The sequence below is a fragment of the Quercus suber genome, unplaced genomic scaffold, assembly GCF_002906115.3.
Source record: "Quercus suber isolate HL8 unplaced genomic scaffold, Cork oak 2.0 scaffold_984, whole genome shotgun sequence".
Lineage (NCBI taxonomy): Eukaryota > Viridiplantae > Streptophyta > Magnoliopsida > Fagales > Fagaceae > Quercus > Quercus suber.
In genome coordinates, this window is record NW_027070399.1 from 79,336 (window position 1) to 86,910 (window position 7,575).

Here is a 7,575-nt window from a genome sequence, read left to right on the forward strand (position 1 = left end):
TTTGTTCTTAATTTTTAATTCTGAAATTAGTTTGTTTACTTTAATTACCTTGGTTCTTGCAGAATAAGTGCCTCTTGCAAACATGCCAGAAGGGGTGGTTTCTTCTTCCATTTCACTCGTATAAGGCTCCTGCTGAGGACTAAAAGTTCCCAACATTCTCTTTGAATTGTCCACTGTAAATGAATTTCATGACTAACATATGTAAGAGAATGGATGCAAAAGTTTTAGTGTTAAATGATATGAATGGTAATTAATGAAAAACTTTGCTTCTATACCTTTCATACTGGTCTTCCACACAACGTTAGTGTATTTGAGGCCCAAGACAATATTGTTGGAGACGGTGAAGCTAAATTTGAGGCAGTACTGATTTCCTTCCTTGAGGGTGAAGAGAATCCTTTTAGAATTGTTACGAAATTGAATGGCAAAATGAGATCTGGTCGCCCCGGGCATAGTATTGTGAGGCTTTGCATCTTCACTTCTGGTTCTTTACTCTCTGATTCAATAATAGAATACAGATATCTTAGTTTCAAAACATTTAGGATTTTTTGTTTTTGGGTGCCAAGAAAAACATTTGAGAGCTGAAATGAGTTTGCAGAATGGCTAACAATTTAAGCTGCTTAGTAAAACATTTGGAAGAAAGAAATATGGCAGTTAACATGAGTAGCTTAGCCTGAATGTACTCTAAAATTTACCCAAAAGGCTAAAAGGGAAGCTGGTTTCTAATAATAAGAGTCTTAATTAATTTATGTTAACCCAAGACAGAGATATACCTCCTACAGTCGAGGGCCACAATGTACTTGAAAATGAAGCTACATGAGGGAAAAATAGATTGCCAATTCCAAGCTACATAACTTGAAAATGAATTTATAAACTTCATAAGCTCTAGTAAGCTTTATAGACAAAATGAGTGTAAAAAATCTCTGCAATGTAAAGAAGCTGAACAGAGCATTGAATTGCAATGACCCAAACCAAGTAAAAATTAAACTGATACTATTGATAAACCAATGCTCGTTTCCACAGGAAACCTAAAATTAACAAACACAGCAACACAAAAAAACCTCATAGATCCAACCCATACTTAAATTGATATTATTGAAATACTACACCATTAACACTTACCAACTCCTTTTTAAGCATTTCTTCAATATAATTTGTTCAAACCTCATACATCCAACCCATACTTCAGATTCCAAAGGACTGGTATGTAATTCCATTTCCAAGGTATCCAAAGCCAAATCGCAAATTCAGTGAACTTAGATTGCCTTTCACTAAAAGGGTACTCCCAAAGTTTCCTCATTCAGCTCTTACAACAAACACTTACGCATTTCATGCACTGGTAATCTAGATTCGCTGCATGTAAGCAGCAACACAAAATCCACCAATCATTCAAAATTTTTAGAATTAACCTAAAACTTTTTCGTCAATCACAGTCAATGCTCTAGTTTATTGGAGGATCTAAAGATAAAAAAATTTATTTAAAAAAAAAAAAATCCCTAACTACTTATACTTCTCCATCAATATAAAGATTCCAAGCATATTAGCTTTAGATTAATTGTAACTCAATAACACTAAGTTCTTGAAAGTTAATGAAAAAACCTAAATGGAAAATGCTTTATCATCCATTATCTAGTGCTTTCCCTCATTTCTTCCAAGAACAATCCAGAAGCTTCTAGACTGCAACCAATTAGAGAGAAAAGAAAAGAAAAAAAAAAAATATATATATATATATATATATAAATTTGAAAAATTGCTCTCAAAATTACAGTTTACATTATTAAAGCAAGCAAGCAAATAGAAATTAATGAAGTATTAAAACACAGACAACCACTACAAAAACATGATTTTTTTTTTTTTTTGAACTTTTGATTTAGGGCATTGACATAGCAGCCAATTAAGAGAGTGAAAAATTTTCAGAATCACACTAAAATGTTTCTTTAATTACAGTCCGTGCAGTAATGTCTAGTTTATTGGAGGATCCAAAAGCCATAAATCAAAAACAATATCTCTAACTACTAAAGCTTCCAAGTCAATTGTCCTTAATTTGATTTTGAACAATCCAGAAACTTAGCGTAGAAAAGCACAGAGCATAACTAATTAGAGAGAAGCAAATACATGTAAATTTGAAAAACTTGCTCTCAAATCACGGTTTTTTACATTGCTTAAAGCAAGCAATCAAGCAAGCTAATTAAGATTAGTGAAGTATAAAACACAAATAAAGAGAGTGAAATTAATTGAAAAATCATACTCAGCAAGATCGCCGAGCTGGTGTAAGATCCCGACGAGGCCAGCGACGCCGACACCGTCAAGCAAAGAGAGAATACCAAAAAATTCTTTGCAAAGTTCTACTAGGTAATTTCCAAATTCAATTTTTTTTCTCGGGAAAAAAACAGAGAGAGAGAGAGAGAGAGAGAGCTGTAATCGGACAAAAGGGTGGAGGAGAAAGCTCTGACTATCAACGGCAAGTCGTCGTCGGAGATAGGATCGCCAACCACCGCGCCTCAACCTATCGTCGGAGATGAGATGAGCTCCGATTGAGAGAGAGAGAATTTTCTAGGAGTTCTCATTTTAATAAAATGAAAATGGGTTTTCTAAGAGAGTGAGCAAAGACTTTATTCGAAAATTGGTTTTCTAAATTCTGAGTTCGTGAGAGAGAGACTTTTATTTTGAGGGTTAAAACATTTGGATATCTTTTATTAAGGGTTGTGTTAGAATTTCGTTGAAGAATGTAAAAATTTAGGGGCAGCAATTACACGGGATTTTAGTTTTTTAGTTTATTTCAAGGGTTTTAATGACTATTGTAACAAGGTTAATCAGATTTTAATTAACGTACCAGTTTTTAGCGTTTGTTTCAACTATTTTTAGGGCCCGTTTGGATACAGCTGAAAACTGAAAACTGAAAACTGAAAACACTGTAGCAAAATAATTTTTAAATGTGTGAATAGTACCGTGAGACCCATTTTTAATGAAAAAGTTGCTAAAAAGTGAAAATTGTGGGTCCGTGAACAGTAAAATTTGGGTTGAAAAGTCAATTATTGCGGCTACTGTTCATGAACAGTAGCCACTACAGTGCTGCACAGTAAAAAACCGGCTGAAAAAAGCTTGAAACGTGTGTGAAAAAAAAAAAAAAAAAAAGAGCTGAAAACGTAAAGCCAGACGCAAACGCGCTGGTCAAACGGTCTCTTAGTGAACCTTTGAAAAAAGTGGGTTGAAACAAGTCATGTTTTTTGTAGTGACTTTTAGTGTAAGTTTTAATTACCTAAGTAAATTATATGGTTATGACTTGGAATTTCAAGTAAATTATGTCCTTTGACTTCATTGATATGTATACATATATTATATATGGTGCTCTTTGTTTTGTGTAGTTGTGGAGGCTCAATGAGACAACTTTCCATTTCAGAGTCTTCAATAAGCAGTTTGTGGGGCTGAACAACAATGGGAATGGGATTGATGTGGTAGCTGTTTCAACCACGCCTGAGACATTTGAGATTGCAAGAAAGTCTGATGATAAAAGCCGTGTTCGAATCAGAGCACCCAATGGATTCTTCTTACAGGTAATCTCTATTAATTTCTTGTTTTCGTTCATTGCTATTCTGTTTTCTTTTTCAACTTTAGGCAAGCAAGATAACTAGTAGCTTCTAATGCAGAAAATAAGCTTCAGTTTTCTAAATGGCTGCTTGAGTAAAGTTGGGCTGCAAAGGTTTTCTTGTAATGGGTCATACTCGAGTGAAAAAATGAACATTAAATGACTTCACTCTTTTAATTCTGGTGCTTATTGTTTGAATTATATGATAAAATACAAATGACCAAATAAACTGCATGACCATGTTGTATGTCAGTATGATGTAGCTTGCCAAATCAAGGTCAATTATAAGATAATGATAGGATCTAATCTAGAGCAGTGACCAATAATAATTTTGAACATTTTATCAAGCTATGTAAAATTCAAGTTCCAATTATTGGCTGCTAGTCATTACCAAATACTAGAGCTTGTTATATAAGCAATAGAGAGAAGTTTGTAAAAAAGGTTTGGTAACAGTAACATATTTTACTATGAACTTGTGCAGGCGAAGTTAGAAGTGCTGGTGATTGCAGATTTTGCAGGGAATAATGAATGGGGAGACAATGATCCCTCAGTTTTTGTGATAAAAATTTCTGGAGGGTTACAAGGCGAGTTTCAAGTGACTAATGGTTATGGACGACAGAGAGCCTCACAAATTATGTGGGTAAGACTTAAGAGCTAATACGCACTAATGAATTGACACAATTATTGATTCCTTCTTGCCTTTATAGTTTACACACGGTATAAAAATGAAATGATGAAAAGAACCTTCACTTAAACAATACTGCACACAATTTATCAACAATATTGCACACACACCTAATTTTTCACCCTTTTTTTTTTATATATAATATATTAATGTAATAGATAGTGCGTGGTCAATTAAAAATGGTAGATTCCTTATAAAAATAAAAATAAAAAGTAGATCCATATAAACACGATTGGCAAATTATGTCTATCACTTACTGTCGATCATATTAGCATGTTGTAAAATTAGAATGTATTTCTATCATTATTGTAATTTTACTAGTGCATCTTGTAATTGTGGTATAGTTAATCAAGGCAAGAAGCATTTTATTGCAATTTACCATCGGATTATGGATCCATAAAGTTCACAACATCTTGTCAAAGTGACTCAAGTCATGTTATTGTTGCCAAAGGCCTTGTAGCTGAATTGACACCTCCCCATGCATAAAGTCATGTTATTGTTTGCACTTAATGAGTCCTCAAAGGTCACAAATTTGTATGAGTGGTACTGTTCAATCTCTCTCATATTGTCTATATATGTGTGTGACTTAAAAATTTTTAATCAGTGTACAAGCAAATGAAGCAATACAATACTTCTTTGATAAGGGATACATTGTTCTTCCACATCAAAGAAAAGCATTTTTCTTCTATACCAATGAATTCAAAAATTAATCAAATTAATTTTTTTTCTTTCACCAAGAAAACCCTTAACTTATCAAGTAATAATAGGAATTTGAGGCATTTTCCAAACAAAAGTGATTTTACACCAATCATAACTTACCAACTTAATATATTGTAAATGTTTACTAGTGGTATTGTAACTAAATGAGTTATTTCCCACCAGAATTTTCATAGAAAAAATTATATTAAAATTTCCACCATTTTTTTTTTTTGGAGAGGAAAAATTTCCACCAAATTCTAACACTATTCTATGGATAGAATTAGCGTGCCATTTAGAGTGCCTTTCACATTTCACCTTCAACTTTTTTTCCCTTCGTGGGAATGAGTTTTAAATTTTAAATTGTAGATAATTATATTGGGATCCGGTTGAGGTGAGAGAGAGGAGCCATGAATTTTTTATGAGAGAGATAGAGAAAGTGAGAACAACAGAAGAAACGTTGAAAGCTAACGTTAATTAGGACTCATTGCTCTATTAAGTGTATTTTAAATGGCGTGGCTGATTTTAGGCCATAGATTGATTTTAAATCAATCTCAGCCGTGAACTGGTGATGTAGGACACAATTTACTATTTAATTATTGTAATTTAATATTTTTGGTATTTTTATGTAAAAAAACGTTATTTTAGGTTTAGGTTAATTTATTTCCTTGTTTTTAGGTGCATTTAATGCTTTTTAGGTCAAATTTGATTCCTGTTATGGTTAGGTATCAATTAGGAGTTATTTTAGATTATATTTTCTTATCTGTTAAGTTTTAAGGAGCCCTTAAATAGGTCCCTAAGTCTGTAAACGTTTTTCATAGACTATTATCAATAAACACAGACTTTTGTCAAATTTTCTTTTCTGGTGGATTCCAGTTTTATCTCTTTGTGGATTCAGGGAAACCCTCGTGGATTCGAGGTTTACTACCAGAAACTAACAGTTTAGTTTCTGTTTCATCAAGAGAGCATCGTGTGTGCTTCTCTTCAGGCTTCCGCGACATCAACTGGACCCTCTCCATTTCAAAGGGAAATGGTTTTGAAATGGAGAGGATCCGGATATGAATACCTGCTGCCATTATTTTTTCATGTCAATGTTTGCAAACCATATTAACCTTGTATATATTATCCTTGGATATTTCCACTAACTTACCTAGGAAGCATGTAAGTCATTAAGTACGCTCTTAGACATTAAAATTGAAATCTCAATGATGAAATGAATTAATGTCTATTTCAAAGTAAATAAAGAAAATTCTATCATGTTAGTTCAAACTTCAAAGACACTTGGGTAGTGTGTTTAATGAATTTGAAGGACATGTTGTAAACCTGAAGGTCTCAAGTTCCATTCATTATCTTGAAATATCTAAAATTCATACACTCTCAACATTATGCTACACCACATTCTATTACACAATGTATATAATTCGGATTTGTATGATAAATTGACGATATGAATTTCAGAACCATTGGAACACATACATAGTTGAGGATGACTTCAAGTTCATATCAAGTAACGGATTGAACGCTGTGAGAATTCCTGTTGGTTGGTGGATAGCAAGCAATCCAACGCCCAATCCCTAAGTTGAGGGATCATTGCATGCGTTGGACAAAGCCTTCTTGTGGGCTGAGTATGTATACTTACATCTAAACATATCTGCCACTTAATCATTGAAAGCTTTTTATTATTATATATTTGTGTGTGTGTTTTTTTCATGGTCATGCGTGAAAGATTGCAATTAGAATTCAAGACAGCAGATTAGGCAGGCCCACTAGGTAAAGGTCAATCAAATATTCCCTTCGTTCCAAATTGTTGGGCCTAGTTAAAAAAAAAAAAAAAAAACCAATTATTTAAGAAAACATCATTAACTACCTTATTTCTTTGAAAAAAGTTAGAAATTTCCTGAATTACCCTTAAACAAATTTGTTTTTCTTTATTGAAGGTTTTTTTTTTAAAAAAAAAAAACTAATTAATTTGAATAAAGATGGCATGTATAGTGGATTTCAAATTTTAGGTTTTTAATGGTGTTTGACTTTTCAAACATGACATAATTTTGGGATATTTTAAAATAGAATACAAGCCAAACAATTTGGGACGGAGGGAGTAGTTAATATAACCAAAAAAAAAAAAAAAAAATTTGTAGCGTTTTGATTAGCCCCAAACTCCATTCAACCACAAAGAAAAGTTATGAAAACCAACCCAATTGATACAGCTTCATTCTTTTTTTCTTTTTTATTTTTTTTTATTCCTTGTAAGAGATGGATAATTTAATTAAGTAGAATAAAATTGTGTTAAGTTGTTTTTATAAAAAAAAAAAAAAATTGCTAAGGAGTTGGACTGCACGGTTCTTGACCGGTTCGTACGGTCCAACCCTGGTTTTAGGGGTTCACGGAATTGTCACATGTGCCCGGTTCTTTATGCTTAAAAAATCGGTTTTCATCACGGTTCACGATTTTCACAGTCCGACCTCCCGGTCCGGTCTGGTTCTAAGAATATGCCTACAAGCACAACAATATTGAACACAAGTTTAGCAGTTTAGAGTTTAATTTTCTTGAATCTTGAGAGAGAGAGAGAGAGAGAGAGAGAGAGAGAGAGAGAGAGAGAGAGAGAGAGAGA

At 33.1% G+C, this 7,575-nt stretch overlaps 1 non-coding gene and 1 pseudogene across 2 annotated transcripts; one reads left to right on the plus strand and one right to left on the minus strand.

Annotated features, from left to right (window-relative positions):
- On the minus strand, positions 1 to 2,766 carry LOC112038092 (uncharacterized). Of its 2 annotated transcripts, XR_010627108.1 has the most exons (4): positions 2,246 to 2,766; positions 771 to 1,350; positions 276 to 493; positions 1 to 173 (listed from the first exon to the last, which is right to left on the minus strand). It is a non-coding gene; the product is annotated as an uncharacterized LOC112038092 (transcript). The 2 variants fall into 2 exon arrangements; XR_010627107.1 differs by lacking the exon at positions 771 to 1,350 and having other exon boundaries at positions 2,246 to 2,745.
- Positions 2,767 to 3,217: 451 nt separating this feature from the next.
- Positions 3,218 to 7,575, plus strand: part of LOC112038025 (glucan 1,3-beta-glucosidase-like) — a 6,484-nt pseudogene continuing 2,126 nt past the window's right edge.